Source organism: Hordeum vulgare, chromosome 5H (assembly GCF_904849725.1).
Source record: "Hordeum vulgare subsp. vulgare chromosome 5H, MorexV3_pseudomolecules_assembly, whole genome shotgun sequence".
NCBI classification, from domain to species: domain Eukaryota; kingdom Viridiplantae; phylum Streptophyta; class Magnoliopsida; order Poales; family Poaceae; genus Hordeum; species Hordeum vulgare.
In genome coordinates this window covers 548,734,851-548,754,551 of record NC_058522.1, presented here as the reverse complement: position 1 = coordinate 548,754,551, position 19,701 = coordinate 548,734,851, and the positions used below count along the sequence as shown (strand labels likewise).

Sequence of the window (19,701 nt, the reverse complement as noted above, 5' to 3'; positions counted from 1 at the left end):
GTACAATGATGCTGGTAAATTACAGAAAGATGAACGGAAAACATGGACAATGCTTGATTACTATGCATATTGTCTTCACTACAAGGCAGGTCAGTACAATCCATACACATGTTGTGGCCGAGCTACCTCACAGCTTCAGGTTGATAGCTATGCTTGCGTAGAAGAGAACCGTCTTTGGTTTATAAATCGTAAACAAGATGAACTTAGGTCTAAAAATTACCAAAGAATAAGTGACGCTGTATGAAAAGGCTGTATTGATGGCGAAAAAATAGGACGAAAGACTGTTTTGCCAGGCAGTTTTACAGGTGGTCAACGATACTACGTTCAACATTAGCAAGATGGAATGGCCATTTGCCGTGTCTATGGTGGGCCTGACATATTCATTACCTTCACGTGCAATACAAAATGGGTAGAAATTAGTGAAGCACTTCGTTATGAACCTGGACAGAACCCTTCTGACCGACCTGATATTGTTAATAGGGTGTATAAAATGAAACAAGATAGGCTAATAAAGAAAATTAAAAAGGGTAAAGTTTTTGGTCCAATATCAGCTCTACTACATAGCAATGAATTCCAAAAACGAGGACTTCCACATGTGCACTGTCTTGCATGGATCAAGAACAAAAATAAGAAAGATACACTTGGCAGTATAGACTCACTCATTAGTGCCGAAATACCTGACGTCAATACAGACCCTTTAGGATATGCGCTTGTTTCTGAATTCATGATGCATGGGCCATGCGGTGATATGAATAAAAAATGCACATGCATGAAAAATAATGCCTGTTCTAAGCACTACCCTAAATCTTTCCACAATGAAACTTCAATTGACTCAGAAGGTTTTGCGGTTTATAGGCGGCGTGACAATGGTCGTTACGTTATAAAAAATGGACACCGTCTTGACAATCGATATGTGGTGCCCTATAATATGTTCCTTCTTAAAAAATACCAGGCCCATATCAATGTTGAATGGTGCAACAAAACTAGAGTGGTTAAATACCTTTTCAAATATGTCACAAAGGGCAAAGATCGACCACGTATTGTTTTTGAAACTATTAAAGGGAGGAAATCAACATGTACTGGTGACAAAGGTAAAGGAAATGAACCTGGCAGTCAAAATATAAAAGAAATTGATGAGATAAAATAATACTTAGATTGTAGGCATTTAGTTCCACATGAAAGAAATTGGCGTTTATTTGAATTTCCTTTGCACTATAAAATGCCCTGTGTAGAACGCTTGGATATCCATTTACCTGGTATGAACAATGTCACTTGCAAATCAAAAACAAATCTGAAGAGCATCACGTCAAATGCATAAATGTTTACGAAAACTATGCTCACTGAATGGTTCGTAGCAAACCAGCAAGATATGGAAGCTCATGAACTTACTTATGTAGATTTCCCAAGTAGGTGGACATGGGATAGTAAAGATGCTATATGGAAGAAAAAGAAAAAAATGGTGATAAAATTGGTCGCATATACTATGTACATCCATCAAGTGGTGAGCGTTTCTACCTTAGGATGCTACTCATGATTGTAAAAGGTGCATGTAGTTTTGGGTATTTACGAACATACAATGGTATCACATATGATACATTTAAAGAGGCATGTTCAGCCCGGGGATTGTTAGGTGATGATACAGAGTGGTATGCCACATTTGAGGAGGCTTTAATATGGGCAACGTCATCCCATCTTAGGCATTTATTCGTTACCATGATTTTGTTTTGCAATATTGAAAATGAACGATTGTTTTACAACAAATTTGCTGCCCACTTGTCTGATGATATACAACACAAATTCTGTGTTATGCTAAATAACCCATCTTTTCAATTGCCTCCTGACCAGCTGCAAGATATGCTAATAGATGAATTAAATGAAGTGTTTTTCGCGAAATGGATCATCAATTGCAAATTTCAATTTGCCACAGCCTTGTGCAAATAATGATGGAAATAAAATAAATAGATTAATTCAGGACAAACGCTCATATGATTTAGCTCAACTTAAACAAACATCTGCTAGATTATCATCAAAACTAAATTTGGATCAAAGGAAAGCATATGATGAAATTATCGGATGTGTGATGAATGAAAGGCCCAGTTTTTTCTTTCTTTCTGGGCATGGTGGCACAGGAAAAACATTTGTATGGAAGTCGATAATATCATACTTGCGCTCTATGGGAAAAATAGTTCTAGCAGTTGCTTCTTCAGGTGTAGCTTCCCTTCTATTACAAGGTGGAAGAACAGCCCACTCGCGATTCAAAATTCCAATAGATATTGATGAGACCACCTTATGTGACATAAAAAGGGGGACAAACCTTGCCGACCTAATGAAAGAATGCTCTCTTATTATCTGGGATGAAGCTCCTATGACACATAGACATTGTTTTGAAAGACTAGATAGAACGTTACGAGATATTCTAACACCAACAAGTGAAATGGCAACAACAACTCCATTTGGTGGTATTCCGGTTGTCCTAGGAGGTGACTTTAGACAGATATTACCTGTTATAGAGGGTGGATCACGTTCTGAAATTGTATCTGCAACAATAACAAACTCACCTTTGTGGAAATATATTCGCATCTTAAAGTTGCATGTTAACATGAGGCTATCCAATCCTAATTTACTTCCTTCCCAGCAGAAAGAATTGGAAGAATTTAGTAAATGGGTTTTAGCTGTTGGGGATGGTACGACTTGTGAGAAAAAAAGTAATAGTAGTACAGGTGAAGACAAAATTAAGATACCTCATGACTTACTTATAAAGGGTGGTGATGACAAAATGTCTGCCATTATCAATGTTGTGTATGGAGGTATAGAAACAAAAATTTGTGATCAACAATATTTACAAAACCGCGCTATAGTTTGTCCAAACAATGAAACAGTTGACGACATAAATCTGCTTGTACTAGAGATGGTACCAACTGAACCTTTTGAATATTTAAGCTGTGATTCTATTTCAAAAGTAAATGACAAGCTAGGTGACTTTGATGAACTCTATAATATTGAATATCTGAATGCTATTAAAATAAGCAATTTCCCACACCATAGATTGGTCCTTAAGGTTGGATGTCCTGTCATGCTGCTTAGGAACATTGACCAGACCATTGGCCTATGTAACGGAACAAGACTAATCATTACACGATTGGCAACTTGAATAGTAGAAGCTACTATAATGACAGGATCTCATATTGGCCGAACAGTTTACATTCCTAGGATTACGTTGATGTCTAAGAAATCAAAATATCCTTTTGTTCTTGAGACACGACAGTATCCTCTACGCCTCTGCTACGCAATGACAATTAACAAAAGTCAAGGACAGACTCTTGAATCGGTTGGTATTTATTTGGAAAAACTAGTTTTCACACATGGACAATTGTATGTGGCAATTTCAAGAGTCACATCAAGAAAAGGTTTAAAATACTAATTAATAGCAATAATGATGTCTCAAATGATTTTACATCAAACGCTGTATATCATGAAGTACTTTCTGCTACACAATAACAATATTGTAAAAATTATCAATGTACACTATACATAAACTTTTTTTATATAAATACAGCAAATAAAATGTTCTTTCTACAAATATGTCTTCCTACTCAGTTATATTTCATACCAAATGAAGGTCATATCATATGTACATTACAAATAAATGTTAGCACCGCACTTGCTTCTGCTCAGGTTTGGTCTCACCTTCATAATTAATGTTGTTTAATCTTTGTGCTTGACCTAACTATACATTTGATCAAATTGAAGGTCCTCCTTTTGTCTGATTTGAACACAGCACTGAGGCGTGTAACTGTACGTGCACGCGTAGCTCGTGTATGGGAATTTCACAAGGACAATCAATTAGCGCATGTTGACATCGTCTTTGTCGATGAGCAGGTATAAAAATAAATAAATGGTGTCAATTATATTCTGCATTATATATTGTACCTATGATTTATACTGATTTTTGATACAGGGAAACCAGATGTATGGTGAAATATAGGCCATGCATGCAGAGATATTCAAAGAAAAACTAAAAGAGGGTAATGTTTGTCTCATTAAGGATTTCTTTGTTAACACAACAAAGAACAAGTACAAGGTTGTCGAAGGAAATTTCATGATTAAAATAACTCCATGGTCAAAAGTTGAAGTTCAACAAGATGTTCCTGAAGATTATCCTCGCTATGTGTATTCACTGACCGATTTTAAGCTTATTCCCTCTATGGTTGGCAAAACGGACTCCTTTATAGGTAAGGAAATTATACTATTGTAAATGCATACAAATTCCTTTACCTCTTATGGATTCCTGTGTTGCTATATTTTCAGAAATTACAATACTCTACTTTTTGATGTACAGATGTAATTGGAATACTTTCAGCAATCTCAGATCTATTAAAGGTTCGCCTACCTGGTCGAGTCCAAGATTCTCATAAGAGAAACCTCCAGATAACAGATATTGAGTAAGCCTTCTCACGTAACAAAACATGGTATATATTATTCAATAACTCTTACACATACTAATTAAAAGATAAATCATGCAGTGGCAATATTATGGATGTTGCACTATGGGGGGACCATGCAACTGCCTTTCAGGCCGACGATCTGTATGACCTTGGCCAGAGGAAGCCGATTATAATGCTTTTTGTTGGTACTCTCATGAAAAGCTACCTAGGCATGCTTCCCCAAGTATATGCTTCCACGACAATACTGTCTAAACAGCTCTCATTTACGTTACTATAAATTCTGACACCATAGAATTAATATAGGGCGTCCAACAATAAGTTGCAGCGATGCCGCAAACATTTATATCAATCTTGAAATACCTGAGAAGATGGAATATTGTGACCGGTAAACTTATTTCTAACATTTTTTTTCCACAAACGAAGAAATATACATGTATTTCTACTAATAAGTACTTTCTTCATTCCTTTATATGCAGGTCTTGGTGAACAAATGCCAGCTCTAAGACTTACGTCAGGGAACGATGATCAATACAATGCAGCGTACAAGAGGGATGATCCTTAAACTATAGATGTGGCGTTCTTGAATTTCAGTGATCCTAACGAATTCTTGGTCAGTTAACTTCTAACTTACTTACTAACTTCATGACAACTATCAAAGTATCAAAGACAAATACTAATTCATTATGGTGGCTGATATTATAGGGCAAAAATATGAAAAGCACTGTCACAATCATGAGGCTAGCTTCAGAACACTGGTGGTTCCTTTCTTGCCAATTATGCCATAAGAAAGCATTTCAAGCTACAAATGCATTTGTTTGCAGCAATAAGAGATGCAACTGTACTACAGCAACACCAAGGTATGCTATATTATATAATTGAAGCACACATTCCAATTTTACTTCAGCTATTTATTACCATTTTATCTTTGAAAGGTACAAGGTGCGTGTTATTGGCGCGGACAAGACAGGTGAAGTCGAGTTTGTATTCTTTGCAACAGTAGCTGAACAAATTATTGGGAAAAGGCTGGAAGTTGTTATGCGCAATGTTCGTCCATCGATTGTGCGAGCAGAAATATCAGCCCTCATATCACAAAAACTAACTTTCAACTACACTGTGAATGAGAGGGGCCTGCAGTATGGACAGCTATCTTTCCAAGTTAATAGTGTAACAGCAACCCACAAGAAGACAAATGTTTTTGAATTCAACAAACTTAGCTCTGGATCAAGTAGCACATCAACTCAAGAATCTGGAGAAAATAGCAAGGTATGCAGTAATTTATACATTTTTGGTGACCTTGCGCCTACATTCAATACAATCAGAAAATGCAATTTAATTGACTACCTTTTTTAATGCTCGATTAACAGGACAACAATGCTACCCACATAGATGGCAGTAAAGAGAATGACATAAATGAAATGCAAACAGCAGCAATAGTTACTGAATCCCCTAAACTGGATGCGATGGTATATCAAATTCTTGCAACAATACCATGCAAAATAATTACTTTGTATATCTAAAAACAACTAATTTTCTTACGTCCTATGACAGGGAAACAATAGCAATCAGGAGGATCATATTACCAGCGAAACTGAGGAAACAACTCTAACTGTCAGTAAAGAGACACCAAATGATCAAACTGGACATCTCACAAACACTACTACTAACACGACCAAGAAAAATACAAAAAGGTATGTGCCAACATTATAAATCTCTCTTGCAGGTTCGTTTCATCCAACATACATATTAACAGCTATCTTCACATCATTTACAGGACTACATCCGACACAGCGAAGATTACTACCTCAAGGAAGAAACTGCACCTTGACTGAAGAGACCACTCTTCATCAATTTTGAAGCTACTAAATAAAGGCAGGAGTTTTGCGTGCGTCCATCCTTTCTGAATGTATTATGTTTTGTTAATAATTATGTCGTCCGCGTGTGACATTTATTTCGAATTCCAACTTAGGTGATCATAATCTTTAATATGCAACTTCTGGTTTATCCTTTCTATACTCATCTTTGCAACTGAATCAATCCGAGTCCAGTGTTATTTTTTCTGAAACCTTGAAACAATCTTAGGACACATTCATACACAGTGCTTAATTTTCTGTGAATGATAATGTCCTCATGATATATATTGTTTTCATCGTTTCTTACATTCTGTCTTCCGAGTTAGATCTATAATGCACTTGAAGCCAATGATGATAAAAACCTATATCTTCCATTCTTCTGTACTTTTTGCATTGTTAATTTTGTTCATCTTAAAATCCGTGTAAAGATTCTCAGACCATAGGAAGTGTCGTATGACACTGTAAACCAATAGCTTCAGCTGCTTCTGACATTGTAAACTTTGTGGTTTGGTCTGTTCCAAAATCTCTATTTGCAGCCGGTTTGGTTCAGGTGTGTGCGTGATTTAAAACGGGTCTCTGAGATTCTCTTGAATTATGTTAGCATTGTACATATAGTTGGTTATTCTCATGATTTTTTTTCTATTAGCTAATCGGTTGTGATAAATATGATGTGATCAATTGGTTATGCATTTATGGCAATGATGATACGTTCATCTCTTTTTCCATGTAACATACGTTGTATTATAATACTTATAATGTTGTGACTATATAAACTTCTTACTGGGAGTGTTTTTTGAAAATTATCTGTCAAGTTGCTTCAGAAACAGAATATGTTTTACAAGCAGTCACATTCTGAGCAACACTTGACTTCTTCACCTTTAGCAACTATGTACGATACGACACAGCTAAACCTACTTTTATTGTTTTTTAACAACACACCTCCAACATGTTTGCTCTTCAGCTTCAATATGACCTGTAATTATACAGACTTGTTGTTAACTGATATTCATTTGTATATAATGTATACCTATTCATTAGAGCCTTGATATTTCCGTTACGAAAATAATGGGAAGGGGGGTAGCCTGGTTGGAAAATCTATTCACCAGAATTAGCCGAGTTATATAAATGCAAACCTTTTGTGTTCTGTTTTAAAAATGAAGCTCTGCAGGGAAATTGGCCTACCTCTCACCTATTGTTGACGTAGATTGATACCCGTCTCTTGTGCAAATCCCCTGATTCAGGAACAAAAGTTTGCATCTCAGGTCTCTTTATCATTTTTTTCCAATTTTAATTGAATGTTCCAAACAGATGAGTAGTTCTCACCTTTTCTGTGCTTTTTAACAGCTTGCCTTCCTTGCACCAAATATCAGGACTCCAGGACAAAGGTGCCTTCTCATAAGGAATGACGACGGCATTGTTCTCGTCTCTCGCTGGACCCTCTTCTTCAGCGCCGCAGCTCCTCTCAAAGCTTTGTACACAATATCATCAGGGGGCACACAATTCAGTCATCTTCCGCACACCAATGATGATAATAAAAATGCATGGGATTTCAATGTGATTGATGACAGGTACGGATTTCTCACCCTTCGCCGCTGCGGCTGTGAGTGTCATCACATCACCCTGACCCGTGACACTGACCGCAGACCAGACAGCAGAGGACACAGTTTCATGACCAGCCCCTGCAAGCTCGGCTGCCTGAGCGCAGTGCGAAGCCAGCAGCTTGGTGGCGGACGCCATGGTTGCAGCTATTTTGGAGTTCTGGTTGTCCTGGCTGGTGGCCCCAGTGATGGCGGCAACTACGGCGGACACCTCGGCCACGGAGACCATGGCGTGCGCCTAGCCCAGGTCGGCACACGCCTTCTACTTTCTGCCATTTTTGGTGGTCCCCTTGTGCTGGAAATACCATCTGGTTACCGAGTTGGAGTCGCGATGGCAGCTGATGGAGCTTCTCCCTCTTGCATCCAGCTGCAGATGAGAGATGGTCAATAACTCTTTTGCACCTCAATTTGTTCTTTCCAACTTGGGTGACACATAAATGCTGCAGATAACCAACTAAGAGCAATCGGGAAAGAAAAAAAGAAAATAAGCAACAGATGGTGTGCATTGATTGGTTACATACATGTTGTCGGTGCTCGATATGCTCAACGGAAGCGGCGGGAGCAGGCACAGTGACGAGCTCGTACGAGGTGTCGATCTCCATCTCTGTGCGTGGCGGAGGACGGCTGTCGACGACGGCGAAGAAGAAGCTTCGCTTGGTATCCCCTTTGAGCAGCAGGTCCTTGCATATCTCGTAGGCGGACACGCTCCACGACCTGGACAGGTACTCCATGGGCTCCATGGGTGTCTGCGGAGGAGGCACCGTCGATGACGCACTTTAAAAAACTTTTTCTATAACTGTATATCTGGCTTTAGAATAATTTTTTCCTCCCTCAGATGTTCAATTTTGTTCTGAACAAAATGATTTCAGGTAAGCATAGTTAGCCAGGAGCCTACACTCTTTAACTGCACCATTGAAGACAACATTGCTTATGGATTGGAGGGCAAAGCCAGCTACGCCGACGTTCAGAACGCGCCTATGAGTAACTGAATTTTGGAATTATTCTTACGCATATATCTCATGACTCAGGACTGCAGGACCTGAATAACTTGCTGGTCCAGAAAATGGCAAACGCGGTTGACTGCATACCTTTGGTAAACATGAAAACTGAAAGGTTCAACATTCAGTTCTCTTTTTGCGTTCAATTATTGACTAGGTTAAAATGAGCTAATGAAAGCCAGACATTGTTCTGCTTGTCTACCATCGTATTTTCTTTTTGACACTGAGGTTCATAACTGCTTTGCTTTTCATATCTGCCTCATCAAGGGTTATTGCTTGAATAATTTATCATTAAATAAGTAAAAAAAATTCCTTCCTCGGCACTTACAACTACGTAATAAATAATGGAAACTGAAACTCAATAAAACTTAATTATTTCACACCATTAAAAATGATGTAATGATCATTAATCTGCCTCTTGGCATAACCTACAAGGCTGCAACTATAAGTACACAACATATCAAACACACAATCTGGGAACGAGAACCAGAATTTTGTACGACAAGGTACATTGCCTTCATACCATGCCCTGTTCATATCTCTTCCATTCTTCTTTTATTCGTGATGAAATAATGATTATCTTTCGTGCAGATGAAATACTATTCCACAGACCCAATTTGCAAAACTCATTGCAAAGCCGGCCTTCAATCTGTTGACGAACTAAGCAGCGACAATGAGGTACCATCAGCTACATAACCCAACATCATTCTTTTTAAACTGCGTTTGTTACTAATATATATTTTATAATGAATTATTCCTGTAGGAAAAACCATCTGGAAGTAAACAACTAGGTACAACTCATAAAAGGATACTTCCATGTCCAATTACCTTCAAAATGCCTACAACATCTTCACAACGAAAGAGAAAGGAACCCACTCCTAATGAACCAGATGAAGATCCAAAACCAGAACATATACATTTACCTAATGTAAGTATTACTAATCATACTCAATTATCACATATAACTATTCAATATTAATTTTTATAAATTTCAATTCGTTATTTAGGTGCCTCCAGTATCTTCACAAGAAAAGAGAAAGGAACCCACTCCTAACGAACTATATGAAGATACAAAACCAGAACTTATACATGCAACTGTTGTAAGTACTTCTTACCATACTAAATTATCAGATATAACTATTCCATAATAATTTTTGAAACTATCAATTCAATATTTAGGTCTCAGCAAAGGCAAAGGTTTCTAGACATCTCCTTCTAACAGAGATAACACGCACACTTGGATTATCCATATACTCCAGTGGATGTATACATGAATCCCCGCTCCAGATAATAGGTTGGATAGAATTAGAGGTACCCCAACTGAACGAAATGGTTTTGCAAACAAGGAAAAATTCTACGGGGACACTGCACATACCATACATTATGCATTGGAAAATGCATGCCCCATCACACACTTAATGACCAAATGCAGGGTTCATGTTGATGATGCAAATTACACTGAAGTTTTGGATCTACGAAGAAAACTATTTGCAGCCACAACTTTTGAAAACTTATTCAATGAAAGTACCGATGTCAAAACCAGATATATGGCTGCTCTAAAACAATCCAACGAACACTTAGTGCACACCATCCGTCAGATTTGTATTGACAATGTTGACTACCTACCAATAAAGATAACAACAATAGATACGGACAACAACAACACCATCAATGAAGTACAATATACTGGACCTCTTCCAGCAGTGTCTCCAAAAGAAAAAATGGCTAATGCACTAGCTACCTTGGCATCAACAAAACTCGTGGTTGGTCTTCACTGTAAGTACTAAACTTACTATCAATTAGCTAACATTCCTACTCTTTTTTTAACATACATTCTTAACTTTGAATTCCTAATATTTTGCAGGAAAAAAAGACACGGTCTCCTACGCTTCCATCCAATAAAAGATTCAAGCTACTTCATGGATGTTTCAAAATTTTGCAAGAAAAACAAAGAGATGGTCTACTACGCGTGCATCGAATAAAACATTAGAGCTTCTTCACATATGTGGCACTTTTTCTTTATTATGAAGTCTGCACGTGACAATAATCACCGGGTTTTATGATAATAGATTTTACTTTCACAAGTTTCTGCTATCTGTTATTTCACAACTAATGCTCCAATCTCAATATAATAATACAATACTGTTCAATATCTACATTCATCATGTCGAGGTATATATTCTAAGATACATAGGCAAAAGCTACATGTACAGGAGTAAACGAAAAAAAATTAATCTGAACCATTTGCCACAAACATAAATTTATTAAATACTAACCATATAGTAGAGCGTCATAGCCCATACAGGTCTTGCGTTTACATCATTTCTCAACAAAACAGGTTGGGACTACATGAGTTTACATCACCAACTACGTGTCCCTGAATCGAACGTTTCTAATCATCTAAGTCGAAAATAAACACGAATTACAACAACACAGATTGATTGGATTTTAACATTTATAGAGATGACACATGTTACAGTCTGGACCTGACCGATAATACTCGCATGCTTGCAATTGGAGATGCACCTCCTGCATCCCATACTCTAAAACTCTTCTTTCAGTTCACACCGGACGATGGAACCCTCACTGGTCCACCCGTAAAGCATCCGCAAAATATTAACTGTGGCCTGCACGTAGGAGTCGCAACGTCTGCTATACGTTCTGTTCGACGAAACGTTCAAGTCCTTCCTATCATGAGCTGGTGTGATTCTACATAAACAAAAAAGGGATATAACATCACCGCTCCCTATTCTATTATCAATGCCAATTTAATCCCATATTAATACTTATATAGACATATATACTATGTTTACAAAATCACTGCTAATTTGCTTGGTCCCCCAAAATCGTTCATGTTTATAATACAGAAGACGTGATTTCTACGTCATTACGGATTTTCAAAACCCTCGTAATATGATGACAAATAACGTTGCTTTGCTGATATGGTACAACAGTACGATGATATTACTTTGTTCTCATATGCTGCAAAAAAAATCCCTGCCATTCTAAAAATATGCTCTATATATCAACAACCACAAACGGCTGGACCACAAAGTAAATAAATAATTTCTCTGCGTATTTAAGCACAACACAATATTGTTTTCTATTTGTCTCGCCAATATGTATGGAATAGCACATTCTTCACAGTTCTAAATATGCTCTATATATAAACAACCACAAACGGTTGGATCACAAAGTAAATAAATAATTTCTCTACGTATTTAAGCACATCGCAATATTGTTTTCTATTTGTCTCGCCAATATGTATGGAATAGCACATTCTTCACAGTTCTAACATTACATACAATCATGTAATGTTCTTTCTTTTAATACAGGAATTATTGATTTTACAGAGCTATGCATACCCTCTTCATATTTCTAAATGTGTGCACAAATATAAACATAAATTTCCAACTTTACTATGGTCAGTACGTACCCTACTGACCGTTTTCATGTCTCCATTCAACACTTACTACTACACCCGTCAAGCATTCACAATATGATCGCGTTGTCCTATGCGTACAAAGCGCCATGTCTCCTATATTTTAGGGTGGACAAGATGGGGACGGTGGTTTTGGAATAGATCGGAACCGTTCTACAATGCCTTTGACGAACTAAATAAATATATTCTTCACGAACTAAATATTTTCATGATATTCTCTCACGTCTGAATATTTATGTAACAAATGTAAAATTTGGGAGATTTATTATACATAGAGGAATTGAAGAATTTTTCACACAGCCTGGTAGTGAGGTGTTACGCATTGGAGAAACAACTCAGTAAACACGCCCACAAAATATGAAATATTACAAATCATATTTTACATAAATAAATCATAGGTATTAATCCAATCAATGAGCACATATATAAAGATCACAACCATCAGCTTTATTTCATATAAAATAAGATTCCTTACATTGACTCGACGACAAAAAACTTAAATGATATAAAGACTCAAACAACCTAACTGAAAATAGAACGACATTTATTCTAACAAACTGCACCATCCAAACTTCAAACTCACATGACACGAACAAAAACATTCGGGTGAAGCGGCATCAACCAAAAGTCACTCAAATTAACAGACACAAACGACATGTAAACTCCTTCGGAACTCCAAGCATGGTCCTTCAGGAACTCACCTTGTTCAAACCGGAAGAACTGCAAGAAGATTGCACCATCATGACTAGCAAATATACGGAACGTCTTGCGATCAAACAACGTCAGCAGAAAATGCCCGACAACCTCCGCCCTGTTCGGACGGCTCGTGAATAACAGCACGCGAATCAACTTTATACGCTGAACCACACGTACTTCCTTGCAACGAGCAAAAAGCTTTCCCATTGCGCTCAACAGCTTTCTCACCAAAAAGTACTAAAAAGCTACGGCAACTGGTTTCTACTATGCGTAGTGTTGTAATATGAAAAGAAGCAAAAGGCATACACACCTTTATATAGAGATAGGATGCTAATTGCCATCAAGAACCGGTCTGCCAGTAGTGAATACCCATTATTCCATACTAATTAGCCGTTTCAAATACAGTCTTAATTACAATTATGAGCATAAATTAAAAAAGTTCAGTTTCATCTCAATAAATTCACGTACTACTAAAAAAACTATACCTACAATCTCTATCAATAGTAGTCAGAAAATAATGCAAGATCCTTAAAAAAATATAGTCCGCGCGGCCGCATCTCGTCCCGCCGCTCGCTCGCTGGCTTCTCAGATACACATACTAGCGCTGCACACCACGTCCATCCCTCACAGAGCACAGGACCATAAGCTGCCCAGTTATCTCACGGAGCAAGTTCCATTACCGCTGCAATTAAAAAAAAGTTTATCTCTATCTTTTCCTCACGCGTCCCCATCATCACTCAGACCGACCGATCACCCTCCGGTGCCGGCGGATCCGTCCAGCTACACAATGCGTGTGTTTCACGTCCATCCTAAACGGCCAACACGCACATTATCCCATCTATTGGATGCAATGAAGCATGGGTCGCAATCCTTTTTCTAGACGACAGCGATGCAACTGGATCGTGACACGTCGACGTCGACCTACATAATGGATTCGCTTCGACATGTGCGATTGAACGGTGTTTTTGTTCGTAATTAGTTTCACTCCTCCCTTCCGTCCGTAACTTCTGTACGTAGCTATTGTGAGAATAAGACCGACGGTACATGCATCTCTAGCTCCATCGCCAATAGGTCTTCATGTATTTCTCCACGACTCACCATTCATGAAAAGTGCTGTATGAGCACAAATTATATAACTACACTTTCATCTAAATAAAAACAAGTACTAAAAATAAAATAATTTGCACAAATAATAAACGAACATTACACTTTATTCAACATAATCAATACTAATAACATTATTAAAATATTACAAAACACTTTTATTAACTTCAACAAACAAATGACTTTAAAACCGTTACTCGGCGTCATTGTTCGTATCCACAAAATAAGACCTACTCTCACATATTTTCCCCTCCAACCAATCATCCAAATAAGACGCTGAAGAAATGAATTCAATTTCGTAAACATAACGATTCACTTCAGGTAACACAGCAAGTGCACTTCCACATATATCTTTTACAGCTTCGTGAACATATTCCGTATCATCAATAACCATACCCCAGCCTTTCTTCAACAATTTCATACCATCAGCTTGTCTCTCTTCTAGATTATTAACCACAACCAATTCTTTCTCTAAATTATCTTTGCATAACTCATTCTTCACCTTTTCCCGAAAGTTAAAATCATCAATTTCAAATTTATATGTCACCTTCAACAGATCAATCAAAGCAACTGCTGCTGACTCCTCTGCATCAACTATATTGTTTGCTAACTGGTCAATAGCTTGCTCTAATTTACCAGATGTATTTTCTTCAGTTGTCCTGATAACAGTCCTTACATTGCATTCAAACATTCTTCCACGCAACAGAATGCTATAATCTGCTTTTCTACCAGCAAGATTTTTAATAACTTCGTCCAACAAAAGCTTCTGTGAAATGCGAATTACAAAACGATTATCTACATCATACAAAAAAATGTATATATCATATTTTACATACTTTATCTACAAAATATATTACACTACAGAAATGAAACATACATAATCAAACAAATAAATTAATATTACCTGTTTCAACACCATCCATTGATGCTAACTTTATTCAAATAAAAACCTACAATACACAATAAATTTCAACAAATTTAACATACAACTATTACTCATTATTCAAAAATATAAAGAATTAAATACAACAAAGTTTAAGAAATATAATCGTACCTTCAACCAATACAACTGAAAAAGAATTAAGTCCAGCTCACAAACTAACATCTGCATACACCAACATCTAAACAAACACAAAGGCTGGTGTATATATATATAGAGCAAGTAAGCTACTAACGTCCCTATACTTATAATTGTTGTTCATAAATACAAAGGTCAACAAAGTTACAAATGCTAATGCAAAACCTACAGCCATTCCTACCCTAGATAAATACCAAATTAATGCCTCACTAAAAACGTTTAACCTAAACATCAATACACAAAATATGTTGACTAAAAATTATTACTAGCTAAACAAACCCATATCAGCCCAATTACAATATTACACACAAATTACAAAATTACTATTATGTGGCCCATAACATCAAAAAATAAAACAAAAAACATTTTGCATCAAAATAAAGATCGCAAACCACAATAAAATAATTACTGAAATACAAATATATCTTAAGCGATTACGATCCTACATAAATATACAAAATTTAACACTCACTAAAAAAGTTCAACATACACATCAATACACAAATACTGCTCATGCAAAAGTATTAATACCTTTACAAGCCCCTATTAGCCTAATTTAAATATTACACACACATAAGAAATTTACTATTTTGTGGCCCATAACACCAATTTTTTTTTAAAAAAAATCCCAAACTACAAGAAAATATTTACTGTTATAAAAATATAACAATAATAATTTAATCATAAATTCATAATAAACGGGCGCAACACGCGTCTTTCATGATCTAGTATGAATTGTTTTACAACAGCAAGTCACACATGAATTGTTTTACAACAACACGAGTCATGATACATCAAATGTTTGCTAGCCCTCTATTTTCCCACATCTGATTTGCAAATTCATCTCTCTTTTGAGCCAAAGAATTATTGTCATGGATAATATCATTGTGATCTTCATCATTGGGTTCAGGATTCCATGTTTCCTCTGGTGGAAAATATTCATCCTCACCATATCGAAGTACCCAGTTGTGAAGAATTGCACAAGCTAGCACTACTTTTACTTGGGTCTTATAACCATGGAATGGCTTATTGTAGACAAACTTCCAACGGTTTTTGTACGCGACAAAAGCCCTTTCAACCATTGTCCTCAAAGAAGAGTGTCTTAAGTTGAACAACTCTTTAGCATTTTGAGGATGGTTTCCTCGTATGGTGGAAGAAAACCCGGCCTCACAGCATACCCCGCATCAACAAGGAAGAATTTTCATATGAAATGGTAACTATTAGCTATGGGTATAAATATTAATATATTTGGGTAGCATGCTCTAATTTAATACCCGTGGGAACTTTCAACCCATCTTCCCTCTCCAATGCATTTGCAAGTATAAGGGCATCATGAGCTGACCCCTCCCACCCAGCAAGTACATATGTAAACTTTAGATCAAAGTCTACCGCTGCCATGACATTTTGGATAGTCCCCTCCTTTCTACCCCTAAAGGCAGCTGAGATGTTTTTTGGGACTCTAGCAAGCACATGAGTCCCATCAATTACTCCAACACAATCCTAATTAATAGTGTATTTTACGATGGCAATGATTGGATGGAGGCCGAATCATCTCATCTCTCAACTCCCCAACAACATAAAGCACTGCCTTAAAATACTTACTAATGACTTCGATAGATCTTCTAAAGATCGGTTGTAGTGTTCTATACCTTTGGTTATGGCCAACTATTAGAAGAAACATGACAACTTGTTCCTCGATAGAAGTATGGATGCTATCCAACAACAACTTCCTCTGTCTAAATATAGCACACAAACGGAAAAAGGAGCCTTTCTCATTCTTAATTGATTTGAACAATTTATATCACTAGAATGATAAATGTATCTCAAACTAGACTCTCTAGATATGGCACGATCGGCCATGCTGCCCACGGTTATCCGCGATGTTTGTTGTCTAGCCCTTCTAAACATGACCATCATGTAAGCATAACACCCAATTACTAGACCGACTCCTCTCACAATTAGCTGCCTTCGTTTTCTTGCCATCTCATCCATCTATTATAATACAAACAAATTCAATCTTAGTAGCAAAATATGCAAAAAAAAACGAAACTGTGCTGGGGAGGGGTGGAGGCGCCAGCGGGCCGGCAAGCCGGCGGCCTCAGCCTGGCGGAGGGGGAGGGGGAGGGGTGGATGGTGGAGGCGACGGAAGGCCAGCGAGCCGGCGGCTTCGGCCTCGCGGAGGGGAGGGGGAAGAGGAGGGTGGCTACCTGTGCTGGGGAGGCGCCGGCGGGACGGCGGGACGGCGGGGAGGGGTCGGTGGCGCGCCCTTCTGGCGGCTAGGTCGGGAGGGGGAGGGGGGCGGCTCCCTTATGGCGGCTAGGTCGGGAGGAGGAGGAGGGGGCTAGGTCGGGAGGAGGAGGACGAGGGGAAGGGGAGCGCTGCGTGGGTCGGGGGCTCGAGGCAGTGGGTCGAACAGAGCTAAGCTCAGCCCAGCTCGCCTCTACGTGGGTGCTCTCCTCAGCCTCGTTCTGGACGTTTTTTTGCATCAAGTGGACTATGCTCACGAGAGCCCATACAACCTACCAAACATCTAAAAGTGGGTTGGGGAGGGAACTTTTTAGTCTCATGCACCCTTGTGCATGCTACCAAACACATCCTTAATTACGCGTGCTAGGTGGGATAGAAGTTGAGATCCTTGCAGTCAAAGTACTTAGGCCGCGCTTGGATGGTTGTATTTCAATAGAGAGATATCTAGTTTACATTTGTATTTTACTGGTCGCTGAACGATCCTTGGCTGAAAACAAAAACAATGGCCCGAGGTCTGTATCTTTTACACGCGTATTTGAAACGAAAACGACCATCCAAGCAAAGTCTTAACTTTTCTGGATCTTACATTCTTAAGAAATTGATCCCAATTCTTTTAACATGCAAAGTGTTCACCTCAATATTTTACTAGGCAATGCATTTAAGTCTTCTCCCACACTAAGCCATGCAAAATCTGCCGCATAAGCGATCTTAGCATACAAAGTATCCATCTCAACGTCCCACTAAGCAATGCATTAAAATCTTCTCCCATACTAAGCCAGGTGATGTCAAACTGCACAATGTAGAAATGTGAGAACCTTGATAAGGCTTATATGGTAGCAATATTAGTAATAGTTAATAAATAGATGTAAGTTTAATAGGCGTTCAACGACAATACCGTGATAGTCACATGCTAGACGAGACTAGATATGCGAGCCTAGAATACTACTAGGGCCACGACGTTACAAAACTAACATCGATAGATGATATGTAGCAATTCTTGATAAGAACATATAAGCTCCAAAACATGGTACACTGAAAGTTTTCTCTTCAATTTTCCACAGATTTTTTTACCATTTTTATTCTTTTCTCAAAAACTATATTGGCTTAAGCTTTGCAGCGCGACAAGAATTCACTCAATTCAGAATTCGTATGAAGCCTAAAAAATTAGGAACCACTCTGAAAACCATTGGCAAATGGTGTTAAAAAACTCAGAAGGCCAAAAAGTCCAATTTAGAGGTCGATTTCGAGGGTCCCTTTGTATGAGACCGGTCCTTGTAGTCTAGTCGGATCCGACTTTCTTTATGCTTATTGTTATGTTTTTATCTTTTTCTTGATTTAAATTAGACAATATCCATTTTTTAGAATAAACATGATCCGGTTTGGCAAAGATGCAAGCGAACTCAAGTAGGGAGGTGACAAGGACGTGGTGGAAATTGATGGATGCCGATGATTGTCGATGAAGGGAAAGATTGAGTAGTGGTGATGTGACTTCAACTTGAAACTCTAAAGAACTAGACTCCAAGACGAGCAACTCAACACGATAATGTAGACTCAAATTCAACGACGCAACTCACTACAAAGAACAAATGTGAAGGCTCATACTGTCTTATACATGATAATTTAGCCCTAATTTATTTAGCTTTTCCATGGAATGTAAGCATGAAAAAAAATGCAATCTGAAACTAGGAAAAATAAAAAAATCTTATAGAACAACTTGAAAATTTGGTACCACTTGATAGGCATAAGGTGGCCCTATTTTTTATGAGATATTATCTGTTGTGTTAGAGACTTAGAGGAGACTTTGGAGACCCGACTACACCAAACAACTGACGATGCACCTTAACAATCTCTAAACCGACTCTAACATGGTATTCGATGATGTTGGAAACATAGACAATCTGACCACAAAGATCAATCCCTACATGCAACTGAACGACAAGCAAAAAACTTAAGATATGCAATTTTAATTGCATAACAATATGAATTACTTGATCAACATAGTGGGTTTTCGATGATGTGTATTATAAGAGGTCTCGCCGACCATTGTGTTTCTGGCAAGAGTAGCAAACTATAAGACTCAATCAAACAAAACCAAAACCCTAAAACAATGACCTAGGGGGTATTTAATGAGAATGGGGGAGGGGTTTAGAATCCATCCTTTTTTGTGTGGAAGTAAAATCCGACCTTAAATATGTCTACTTTCTAAGAGCATCTCCAAGAGCAGTCATATTTTGATGCACGAA

The 19,701-nt window shown here is 37.9% G+C and overlaps 2 pseudogenes; one reads left to right on the top strand and one right to left on the bottom strand.

The window, feature by feature from the left end:
• The first annotated feature begins 6,711 nt into the window (after positions 1 to 6,711).
• On the top strand, positions 6,712 to 6,878 carry LOC123400579 (annotated as a pseudogene).
• Positions 6,879 to 7,102: 224 nt separating this feature from the next.
• LOC123397237 lies at positions 7,103 to 13,236 on the bottom strand (annotated as a pseudogene).
• Between the last annotated feature and the right edge of the window lie 6,465 nt (positions 13,237 to 19,701).